Source organism: Rana temporaria, chromosome 1 (assembly GCF_905171775.1).
Source record: "Rana temporaria chromosome 1, aRanTem1.1, whole genome shotgun sequence".
In the NCBI taxonomy this organism is placed as follows: Eukaryota; Metazoa; Chordata; class Amphibia; order Anura; family Ranidae; genus Rana; species Rana temporaria.
In genome coordinates, this window is record NC_053489.1 from 373,151,771 (window position 1) to 373,156,978 (window position 5,208).

A 5,208-nucleotide genomic window follows, 5' to 3' on the forward strand; every position below is an offset into this window, starting at 1 on the left:
TTTCCAATTTTATATATATGGGTTTGATTACACATTATATGATTTTTTCACTTATATGCCAGGTTACATCGGGTTCCTTGGTGGTATTTAGTGTGGTATCATATACATTCACACATTTAGATCAGATACACATGTATTTGTTTAGGCCTGATTACACCTGGTCGATTTATATATATATATATATATATATATATATATATATATATATATATATATATATATATATATATATATATATATATATATATATATATATATATATATATATATATATATATATTTTCTACTCATACCTATATAACATGTATGGCTATATCATTTAAATATATTATAGCCACTATTTTTGATTAATGTCCAGTCCGGGTAAGAATACAGGATTTTTAGCGATGGTCATTTATCCTATAATATATATATTTTTCGATTTTTATATACAATCGACCACTGGAGGCGCTATTCCCCATATTCCTACCTAATTTTCATGCTATAGGTGGACTTTAACAATATAATAATATTTTTTGCTTTGTTAGATTATACATAGTTTTTATATTTCACATCTCCCATGCTCTAGTCCTCCTGTGTTGGATTTTCCTTCCGTTGGATGAGATCCACACTGAGTTTTTAACTAATCATTTTTCTTATGGTCTCGCTGCCCGAGAGTCACATCGAGGCGTGGCTTTTTGTCCTTCTTATTGTGATGCGTCAGTGCGTCACTTGATCCCCTGTGACGACGTCTGTGTGAGACAAAACGATCATCGGGAGGTTGACGCGCTGACATCATCGCCCAGTGGACGGGTTGTCTGCACGCCGGCCGGCTTCTCTTATGTTTTTATCTAATTTTATAGTTCTGGCTACAGCATCCCTGACAGCTGAATATCACTCCGCTCCCTGCTTTCAGGGATGCTGGTAGCAGGAACTAGAGAAGTAACATCAGTGCTGAATTAACCCCACTGAATTTATCACCTACCTGGTGCCACCGCAGGGCTTCTACAGCCCACCACTGCCTTTTGTCAGCCGAGAAAACAAAACCATTGATTGCCAGGACCGTCCCAGGCAGAGGAGGAGAATATAACTTTCTCCTCTCTGCTCCGCCTCCGAGTGCCCCACCTCCCGCCCTGCAGTGAATACCGACAATGCAGTAAACTGAGGTGAAAGAGACCTGCCAGGACTTGGGACTCAGGACGTGTCACTGGTAAGGAGAGAGTGGGGGCACAGATTCTGGCACTGTGTGTGTGCAGTACTACAGCAGGCAGGCAGGGAGGGAGAGAGGGTGTCCTCTCCTGCACTGCAAGTCACACTGTGTGTGTGTGGGGCACCAGGGAAAGGCTGAGAAATGGGAATGTGGCCTGCTATGCTGGGATTTGTAGTCCCATGGAGGGGGGCAACACTCACACATACTGGGGAAGCAGGCTGACCATGTAAAGTAAAATAATCTGTGTTGTGAGGGGGCTGCTATGGCTGACCTGACCCCCTTCTAGAAATACTGTACTTATTGTCTGGCTTAAAGTGGAACTCTCCCCCCCCCCCCTTTACAGTGGGATTCCATTTGTGTCAGAGCCCCCTTACAGTGTATATAAAGGGGAACTTTGATGAAAGTGGGGACTCTGGGAACCCTGATATAAGAGGAAATGCTGGGGACTCTAGTGAGCAAAGACCCCCTTATATGAAAGTTCCCCTTTACACCACAGTCCACAGCATTCTTTACATCAGGTTTTCCAGTGTAAAGGGGAATAGGGATGAGCCGAACCCGGGTTCGGTTCGCACCAGAACGTTCAAACAGACCGTCCGTTCGCGCGAACATTTAGAACCCCATTGAAGTCTATGGGACATTTTAAAGCCCAATATGCAAGTTATTGATGGAAAATGTCTTTGAGAACCCGGGTCTTGCCCCAGGGAACATGTATCAATGGAAAAAAAAGTTTTAAAAACTGTAGTTTTTTCTTGAGCAGCAATTTTAATGATGCTTAAAGTGAAAAAAAAAATTCCTTTAAATATGGTACCTGCTGGGTGTCTATAGTAGTGGCACATGTTTAGAAATGTCCCTGCACAACATGAGACTACTCTCAGAAAAAAGTAATTTAATACTTCTTGCGGCTTTAATGTAATGTTTGGTCCCTGCAATATGGATAAAAATCATTGAAAAAAATAGCATGAGTTTCCCCGCCACCACTCCCCCCAGGTCATTACAAGACCCAGTGCCGATCCTGACCTCCCTGGGGCCCTAAGCAAAATGACATGGCACATTAAAAATGAGAATCGGGGGGGGGGGGGGGGGGGCTGACAGTGACATGTCACATTAAAGAAAGTTGAGAAGCGGGGGGAGGGGGTGTTCTGCTGTCGGAAATTACTCAGCCAGCGAGTTTAGAAGCGGGGTGAGGGGGCGAAAATGACTTCTCACCAGGCGGGGCCTCTAGTAATTTGGGGGCCCTTTGCAGCTTTGCGGGGCCCTAAGCGGCTTGCATAGTGAGCTTATAGCAAGGATCGGCCCTGATAAGACCTTTTGGCCCTATATACTTTGAACAGCAGTATACAGGCATTGCAAACAAGATAAGGACTGTAGGTTTCTTAAGTAGAATCAGAACCATGTCATACTTTGCTCCTGCATATTGCACAATTTCCTAAAGAGACCCTCAACAAACTACATGACACTTGTGCCTGATGAGGCCACTGATGTTCTAGTGGTGGTGGCCCGTGAGACTGTCCATACAGGCTTGGCCCCCCAAAGTGCACGTGCTGTGTGGCAACAATATGTCGATTATTTTAGGGGTGGGGGGGCCATTACAATGCCAGATCTTGGCTCAATAAATTATTTTTTTGGGAAAGTAAAATTCTAGAAAAAAGGGGGGTTGCCATCCGGGGCCCCCTTTGAACAAATTCTCTGAAGAACTCCTGTTCTCTGAAGGCCTCCATTATTTCTACAAGTCAAAATTTAGCAAAAAAAACTAATGTCAGTCAAGCCTTTCACTTTCTCCCCATATCTAACCCACAAACTCATCCACTGATCATAAAGTCCAAAAATCAAGTTTCGTATCGTCGTACTGCACGATCGTTTTTCCGACGTTTTCTACCGACTGTGAACGACGTTCTCATTCACGCAATATCCCTTTATACACTGCGCATGTGAGAAGCTCCGCACGTTTCCACGCCCATGACGATCGTTCTAGTGATTGACACGCCCCTTTTCAGTCGTTCAATTAAAGAGTCAGAAGAAATGATGGAGGGAAGACAGCAAGCTGCAACCAGGCAGGAGAGAGGCCAGGCACACACCAGGAGGAGCAGGAGGTACAAAGCCGGACCAGATGGAGAGAATTAGAAGAGTTCTCAGAAGACGTAAGTAAATTTCATGTGTACTCTGAATATTTGTTTTAATTATTTTGCGTCATTTGGTTTTCTTCCAGGTTGTGTATATAGACAGTCCAAGAATAGATGTTTTAAGGTTCCTGTTTGTGGGCATAATAATTGGTTGTTCATTGTATTTAAGATCTTTTTATGTGAGACCAATTTTTTATTTAATGTAGATGTGTTATTAACTAGATTTAAATAATCCAACTTAAAGCGGTCCTCCACCCTAAAGTGGAGTCCCGCTGATCGGAACCCTCCCCCCCTCCGGTGTCACTTTTGACACCTTTCAGGGGGGAGGGGGGTGCAGACACCTGTCTAAAGACAGGTATTTGCACCCACTTCCGGCCACACGATACGGGCGAAAGACGGGCATTCCGTCACATCCCGTCTGTCGCCCGTTGTGTGCTGGGAACACTCGGCTCCCAGCACACAGCGTGTGAGCCAATCGGCGGGCGCAGCGCGACTCGCGCATGCGCCGTAGGGAACCGGGCAGTGAAGCCGCAGCGCTTCACTTCCTGGTTCCCTCAGCGTGGATGGCGGGGGGAGCAGCAGAGTGACGAGCGATCGCTCGTGCTCTGCTGCGATCGGCGCTGGACTCCAGGACAGGTAAGTGTCCTATTATTAAAAGTCAGCAGCTGCAGTATTTGTAGCTGCTGACTTTTAATATTTTGTTCCCATGGCACATCCGCTTTAAGTCATTATACAGTAAAAGGAGAGTATGCTCAGCACAGCAGTTGATTACACATATGGACTCAGTAGCACAATGGTTGGCATGGCCGATCTACCCTATAGGCTCGCTATGCAAGCCGCTTAGGGCCCCGCAAAGCTGCGAAGGGCCCCCCAAATAACTAGAGGCCCCCCTAGTAAGAAGTCATTTTTGCCCCCTCACCCTGCTTCTCAATTCGCTGACTGCATGGGAGAAGAGGCAAGAAGTCAGCACCCCTTGCTTCTAAATTTAATGTAAGATGTAATTTCCGACAGCACAACACCCCCTCCCCCCACTTCTCAACTTTCTTTAATGTGACATTTCACTGTCGTCAGCGCCCCCCGCTTCTTATTTTTAATGTGCCATGTAATTTTGCTTCGAGCCCCAGGGAGGTCAGGATCGGCACCGAGTGTTGGTCACAACAACAACCTAGTTAGCGTGTCACACAGAGGTGATCCAGTGTATACTTGTTGTTTTTCCATGTAGGAAACTTGTCCAAAGATAGAGAAATGCAGCAGCTTTGGTAATGGATAAAATCCAGTGTTAAGCTTAGAAGGATTGTAAAAGCAGACAATTGTACCACACTTTTTAAAAAGAATGATTGATATTCCTCTTTCATGCCTCTAATCTTTTTGATTCATCTATCCCTTTTTTTACAATCTCATAGGCCGCAATCAAGCTGCAGAAATGGAGCTGACCAACCCCACACAGTGCCAAGCCCCACCCTCGCCGGATGTACAGGAAGTGCAAAATGCCACCACATCAGGTCAGTGTCATACAGCACAGCTTCAGGTAATACATGTAGGCATGCATAATTTTAATACATGATTTTTCACAAATTTCAGGTGTACGAGCTGTTGGTGGCGGCTTAGACACTTACAGTGCCCAGGTGCTAATTGGGGAGATAATGTCCTGCAGGGCACAAATAGAGGACACAAACATCGCCCTGGAGAAGATCATAAGGAACAGTAGAAAGGTGGACCAAAGCCTCAAGAATATTATTGATGTTCTGGGGAGGGTTTAAAAAAATAAAAAAAAACAAAAAAAATAGATGTAGAATAATATTAAAAAAATAAAAAAATGTATATTAAGATATTTAAAAAAAAATTAAAATGACACATTTTAAGTGTGATACAATAAATATTTTTGGATACTCAACAATG

At 44.2% G+C, this 5,208-nt stretch overlaps 1 long non-coding RNA gene across 1 annotated transcript; it reads left to right on the forward strand.

The window, feature by feature from the left end:
• Window positions 1–4,767: 4,767 nt before the first annotated feature.
• On the forward strand, window positions 4,768–5,007 carry LOC120911088. Its single transcript, XR_005741889.1, has 2 exons — window positions 4,768–4,811; window positions 4,891–5,007. It is a non-coding gene; the product is annotated as an uncharacterized LOC120911088 (long non-coding RNA).
• Window positions 5,008–5,208: the final 201 nt, after the last annotated feature.